The 7133-nt window shown below is 44.0% G+C and overlaps 1 long non-coding RNA gene across 2 annotated transcripts; it reads right to left on the reverse strand.

Annotated features, from left to right (window-relative positions):
• Positions 1-298: 298 nt before the first annotated feature.
• On the reverse strand, positions 299-4711 carry LOC149287152 (uncharacterized). 2 transcript variants are annotated; one of them, XR_016277529.1, is made up of 3 exons: positions 4581-4711; positions 1254-1413; positions 299-413 (listed from the first exon to the last, which is right to left on the reverse strand). It is a non-coding gene; the product is annotated as an uncharacterized LOC149287152 (long non-coding RNA). The 2 variants fall into 2 exon arrangements; XR_016277528.1 differs by lacking the exon at positions 4581-4711 and adding an exon at positions 1683-1880.
• Positions 4712-7133: the final 2422 nt, after the last annotated feature.

The following is a 7133-nucleotide window of genomic DNA, read 5'->3' on the forward strand; positions in this document are numbered from 1 at the left end:
TAAACCTTAGGAGGAACTTTGTGACAGTAAGAGCACTTTGACAGTGGAATATACTCCCTTAGAGTTTGGTGGAGTCCTCTTCTTTGGAGGTGTTTAAAGAGAGACTGGATGGCCATCTCTTGGGGGTAATTTGAATGTGTATTTCTGCATGGCAGAAGGGGGTTGAACTGGATGGCCCTTGTGGTCTATTCCAACTCTATGACTCTATAATTCTAGTGGAACCATAGCAACATGATAATAATGAAAGGGCCCTCAGTCTTTATAGAAAGAGCCAAGGATTCAGGTTCCTTACCTACAGAAGCCACATTTTCATAATTGTCCATCATTACAGAATTGTACAAAAGTTTCTGTTTCGCCGTCAACAGATTCCATTCATCCTTGGAGAAATATACTGCCACATCGGCAAAGGTCACCTGAAATAGAAAATAGCCCTCATCCAGAGAGTGACAAAGAAAAGGGGAGGAAAGCACATGGTGCTTCCCAAATGTTATTTCATCACTTCAGAAATAAACTTTAAATTCTGTTAGCAAGCAAAAAGCTACTGCCTTTCAGATCAGTTTGTCTTGAATCCTTTCAATATAACATACAATGTAATAAACAATATAATTTAGGCCATGGCTGGGATATTGAGGATGGATTAGGATACTGACTATCCCAACACATAGAGTACATTTAGGCACAAAAGAATTATGGTGCATTTAGCCATTTCTTGCCACATTTCAGAGGCAAATGTCATTTTAAAAAACAGTTCTGGGGAGCATTCTGGACTTGAAGGCCACTGGGCCACCCCCAATTTAGATCCAGAGATGGTCTCCCATATCCCCAACATTTCACAGACAGGAAAAGCAAGGCACATGTGGACAAGCAACACCAGAAGGTGGTGAGGATGGCCAAGGTTGTTTAGGAGGAAGATCACACAAGCTAGGAAGGGCACAGCAGTTTGCTTTTGCTTCAGCCTCCTGGCAAGGAAAGACCCTTGCAACTTATCTCCTCTCCTGTCCCCATTTTTGAGTTGATGGGATGCAAACTCCTTGGAAGTCACTTTGCAGCAACCCAAGGCAGCTGAGGAGAAGGGGCAAAGTGGGAGGAGGAGAGAGAAACCGGGACATTTTTGAAAGCCCCTGAAAAAGTGGGGTGACAGAGGATTAACCAGGACTTTCTCTGCCAAATTGGAACAATATGTTCTCCGCTCACTTTCATGAACAGCCCCAGCAGTGACACAATGGAAACTAACAGTCAGGATGTCAACTCACCAAAGAGTTGTTGTACTTCGACAGCCTCTTTCTCTTGGAGCCCAACTCCCTCTGCTTGGCCTCTGTGTTGGCCATTAGGTTGTCCTGGTGGCCCTGCACCTGTGTCTCTTTCAGCAAAATATGGCCCAAGGCTGTGTAGAAGGAGACTTAGATGAAGTTCCTGAGAAAAGAGACTAGGGTTAGGCTTGATTTGTCAAGACACAGAGAACAGCATGCTGCTAGTGAGATACGCAGGTGGCATATGCCTTTGGGCCAATGCAGAGGTGGGTATCCCCTTCCTCCCTCTTCACCAAACAAAGCCCTCTGGACCTAGCATAGATTCACTGCAGCTCGCCTACACAACAGATACTCCATGTTAAACGCTTTTGACATTGCTGTGTTGCGCAGCACGTGAGGCAACAGGTTAACGTATGGCGCCAGATTCTCCACCTTGACTGTAGTCAGTAGCTTGTGAGCTGAAGAAACACCTGTCGCTTTCTCAATGAGCAGAGACACTGTAATCTTCTCTCAGATCAGGCTTTTATTCATATAAGAAGTTCCACTGTGTACAACACTATATACATCGACACCATCCACCATCCACACCAGTAACAACCCACTCTGAGGCTCACACTGTCTGACTCTTCCTCAGTGACAGTTGAGAATGACAGTTGACAATTGCATCAACATTCCAATGATGCACTGTTTAAATGCTGCCACTAGAGCTGTCAATGACTTCCACAACAGCTCCACCTAGTGGCCACATGCCTGTCATTTCCTCAGACCTGTTCACCATGGTCCTGACACTCCATGCCTTGTGAGAGTGGAGGGGGGTCAGGGGATGGGAATTGGAGAGGACCCTGGCTATGTCCCTGTCGCTAGATGTGAAATGAGCGCATCATCTGCTGAAACCTCCTGACCTCCCCAGTGGCCCTCAGAGGAGAATGCCTTCCTTTTGCTTCTGGCTAGAGAAACACAGCTGCATGCTTCTCCAACACTCTCATCAGGCATGGAATGAACATGGAGCATGGCTTCCACAATTCCCACTTTTCATTTTGTATTCCTTCTAATTTCACATCTATTTTAAACCTCTCCCTCATTCGACGATAAAGACACCATTGAAAAATCTAGGCCAGATTCTTTAAGTTTGATCTCTAGTTTTCCTTGCGATTCTTTCAGTACATCCTTGTATCTTAACCATAGAGTTTTCTGGACACTGTTCCTCCCAAAAAGTGCCTCATGTGACGAACACCATGAAGGTATTTTTGGACATATTCTACACTTCTTTCCCCCCCAGATCTTCAACAGAGCTTTTCTTACGAAATGATTTGTGCTTTCTTTATGAACTTTCTCTTTGCCGTAAATTCGGGATCCATTCCACCCAAATCTTAAATGTTCACCCTCCAGACATAACAATTGTTCATTCTCTAACATAAACCATTCTCTAATCCAAACTAAACAACAAGCAGCATCATAAAGTTTTCTTTTTGGTAAACCCAGCCCTCCTCTACTTTTGTCATCACAAAGTAGTTTTGTTTTTATCCTGGCTCTTTTTTTATTCCTTTTGCCATAGAGTCAATGGTTTTTCATTCTGGATGATGGGTATCGCTTGAAGCAGAAACAGTATTTCAGGAAGGAAACTCTTTTGGATCAGAGATATTTTTCCTAATAGAGATAAGTGTAATTTCCCCCATTTTTCTAGGTCTTTTCTGATTTCCTTCCTTACTGTCTCATAGTTATTGTGAAACTGATCTGCGTTTTTATGGGTGAAATTTATTCCTAGATATTTAACTTTCTTTCCCACTTTAAATCCACTAATTTCTTCCAGGATTTGTTCTTCCTTTCCTCCATTTTTTTGTTGTTGTTTTGTCTCTGTTTACTTTTAGTCCCGAAACATATTCCAATTCCAGTATTACATCCATCAATTCCCTTATGCTCTTTTCTGGGTTCTCCAGGGAATAAAAAATGTTGTCTGCAAAGACTCTCATTTTAAACTCAATGTATGTTAATTTTTATTCTATTGATCTTATTTTCTAATCTTATCCTATTATTCACATTTCAAGGATCAGAATGAACAAAAGGGGTGATAGTGGGAAAGCTTGCCGTGTACCTTTAGAAATCTTAAATTCTTCTTCTTCTTTTTATAGCTAACAGTTTGGCTCTTTGATCTTTATACATTGCCCCTATCTTAAATAAGAAGCTACTATTTCGATTATTTCAAGTGTCGCAAATGACATATCCCATCCTATGTTATCGAAGGCCTTTTCTAAATCAAGAAAGATAAGTGCAAGGTTTTTTCCGTTCTGCCTTTCAAAATATTCAATTATATTTAAGGTGTTTCGTATATTATCACTGATTTCTCTGTGAGGAAGAAATCCTGATTGGTGCTTATGAATCCAGTCTTTAAGAACTTTTTTGAGTCTATCTGCCAAAATCATAGAAAATAATTTATAATCCATATTTAATAAGGAAATTAGCCTATAGCTCTACTTCAGTAGCATCTATATCTTCTTTTAACCGCAAAGTTATATTAGCTTGTTTCCATGTTTCAGGATAATGGTTTCCTTTGATGGCATTTATCATTAATTTGAGTGGTGTTAACAGTCGATCCTCAAATACTTTATGAGAACTGGCGATGAAGCCATCATTCCTGGTGTTTTCCCTTTTTTCCCTTTTTCTTATTACTTCCATGATTTCTGCTGTTGTCATCGGTCCATTTAATATAGTTCTTTGTTGGTCTGAAAGTGGCTTTAAGTTAGCTTTTCCCAAAAACTCCTCCATTTTGGCTCTAGACGTTTGAGATCCTTTATATAATTTAGCATAGAATTTTTGGAAGACCTTCTTAATTTAATTTTGGCCAGATGTTAATGTCGAATCTTTCTTTATTTCCGTAATCGTGTTTCGTTGTTTCAACTTTCTTATTTTATTGGCAAGCCATCTTCCTGGCTTGTTTGCTGGTTCAAAACTCCTTTGTTTTAGATATCTAATTTATGCTTCTTCTGTATAGGTTTTTGAGGGAAGACTCCATCCTGGTCTATGCTAATTTTGGGGATGTGAAGACCTATGGAAATTCATTTTATAAACCCAGTGAAACAAATATCTCACAAAGCTCTAGTAAACAACATGTACACACACAGTCCCCACACAAAGGACTCACTGGCGCACTGTGCGTCTGGGGTCTAGAAATCCAACTTCCACCTTCTGGGAAGACAATGCTGCCAGAGACTGAATTTGGGGCTTTATACCTGCAAAGCATGGCTCACTCTCTCAGCTTCAACCTTTCCACACAATCCTGGACTGAAACATTTAAAGTTAAGTTCTCTTTCAGCTCCAGGAATAAAGGCCTACCTTCACTGCAAAGACCCTGATTCCTGCAGCCCTCTCCTGCAGTCCTTTATTGCCGGAGCTTCCCTGGGTCAGAGGCTGTCTCCTCAACCGTAGAGAAGGGTTGCTCTGAGTGCGAAGGAGGAGGAGGTCCACAGGGCTGAGGGAGGAAAGGCAATGGGGAAAGGTCAGTGCCAATGGCAATGGAGAGCAGAAGGTGGCAATGCCTAGGAACCCCTCTGAGTCCCAGCCATTCTAGGAATGAGTGGAAGGAGTGAGTCCAGGGGGCTGAGGGGGTCTCCTTTCCCAAAGAGGGAGGCAAGTACCAGTGGGACCCTCCCCAGGTAGGGCGAAAAGGGAGGGTCTCTTTCCCACCTCTCTCTCCCATCCCCCAAAGCCCAGCATCCCCACTGGCCCTGAGTCCCTGCCTAGCCTTCCTCAGACCCCCACAGGCCCCTTCCTTCCTCCCTCCCTCCCTCCCTCCCTCCCTTCCTTCCTTCCTTCCTTCTCCCTCCCTTCCTTCCTTCCTTCTCCCTCCCTTCCTTCCTTCCTTCCTCCCTCCCTCCCTCCCTCCCTTCCTTCCTTCCTTCTCCCTCCCTTCCCTCCTTCCTTCCTTCGCCCCAAAATGGAGGGCCAGAGGCACAAAGGGACACACTTCCTTCCTTTTGGCCCAAGGAGCCTGGCCTCATTCTCTCTCTGGAGCCTCAGGAGAGAAAGAGATACCTCTGTTCAACTGAGGCCTCAGAGAAGGTTCTGGAACCTTATTCCCCACAGTCACAAGCAGCACAAAATGGCTGCCAGAACACAAAATGGCCGCCTGAACACAAAATGGCTGCCTCTGCCTCGGTGCTTGGCAGATGGCAGTTTGAGGCCTTCAGGGAACCCAAAATGGCAGATGAAAGGGCCCCAAAGTCGGAAAAGACCCCATACAGGATTTCTGAACCTAAACAACACAGGAAGGTTTTCCTGATGGCACCCGATGGCTGTGAGGACACAAAAGTCCCCAAACAGGATTTCCAAACCTTAACAACACCTAAACATTTTCCTGATGCTATTGAAAGGAGGAACCTGATACCCTCCTTAATTACAATCAATAGTGAGAGATATTAATATTAATATTAAGAGTGCCCATCGTCCACAACCAGCTCAGGTCTTGACCGCTCAGGGAGGCCAGTCCAGCTGCAGGTGTCCCTCCGTCCGTCCCACTTTCCTAATGCATTCCTCCTCTTTTCCCCAGCATCAGCCCCTTTCCCAAGAAGGCTGCATCCGCACTATAGAAATAAGGCACTTTGACACCGCTTTAACCACTCAGTGCTATGGAATCCTGGGATTTTACCTTTGGACGCTTAGCCTTCTCTGCCAGAGAGCTCTCATGCCACAAAAAACTACAAATCCCAGGATTCCATATGATGGAGCCAGGAGAGTTAAAGCAGTTTCGAACTGAATTATTTCTGTAGTGCAGATACAGACTGTTTCAGTTGTAAAAGGACCCAAGTTGAATTTTTATCCTGTTAAAAATGTTTTTGCTTTTTTAAATATAAGAAGTTTGTTTTTCTGTCTAATCCTTATTCTTCTTGTTGTTATTTGTTTGTTTGTTTGTTTGTATCATTCTTGGTAATATGAGATGGTCTGGTCTGCCTCCTTCCTTCTTCCTTGAAAATCTATTGATAAGAAAACTGGGGAGACTTTTAAAACCTCCCAAAGGAGCTACTTTTGGCCTTTTTGGGGGACAATCTTAGAAGGGATAATTTCTGATCCCTTTTAAAACCCACGTTCCCCAGAAGGAGCAGAGCTGTGTAAGAAAACCCTCTCAGAAAAGAGACACAAAGAGACACACTTCCTTCCTTTTGGCCCAAGGAGCCTGGCCTCCTTCTCTCTCTGGAGCCTCAGGAGAGAAAGAGAAGCCTCTGTTCAACTGAGGCCTCAGAGAAGGTTCTGGAACCTTATTCCCCACAGTCACAAGCAGCACAAAATGGCTGCCAGAACACAAAATGGCTGCCTCTGCCTCGGTGCTTGGCAGATGGCAGTTTGAGGCCTTCAGGGAACCCAAAATGGCAGATGAAAGGGCCCCAAAGTCGGAAGGGACCCCATACAGGATTTCTGAACCTAAACAACACAGGAAGGTTTTCCTGATGGCACCCGATGGCTGTGAGGACACAAAAGTCCCCAAACAGGATTTCCAAACCTTAACAACACCTAAACATTTTCCTGATGCTATTGAAAGGAGGAACCTGATCCCCTCCTTAATTACAATCAATAGTGAGAGATATTGATATTAAGAGTGCCCATCGTCCACAACCAGCTCAGGTCTTGACCGCTCAGGGAGGCCAGTCCAGCTGCAGGACTGGGACCACTTTAACTGCCCTGGAGCAGTGCTAGGGAATTCTGGGAAATGTAGTTTTGTGAAACATTGAGCCTTCTCTTTCAGAGAGCTCTGGTGCCACAATAAACTCCAGTTCCCAGGATTCCCTAACACTGGGCCAGGGCAGTTAAAGCGCACTCAAGCTGGACTATTGCTGCCGTGTGTTTTGGACCTTACTTGGCCGTAAATTGCCCATAGCCTGCAATGCATCTCCT

Source organism: Sceloporus occidentalis, unplaced genomic scaffold (genome assembly GCF_023333645.1).
Source record: "Sceloporus occidentalis isolate IW3139 unplaced genomic scaffold, rSceOcc1.0.p SCAF_64, whole genome shotgun sequence".
Taxonomy (NCBI): Eukaryota; Metazoa; Chordata; class Lepidosauria; order Squamata; family Phrynosomatidae; genus Sceloporus; species Sceloporus occidentalis.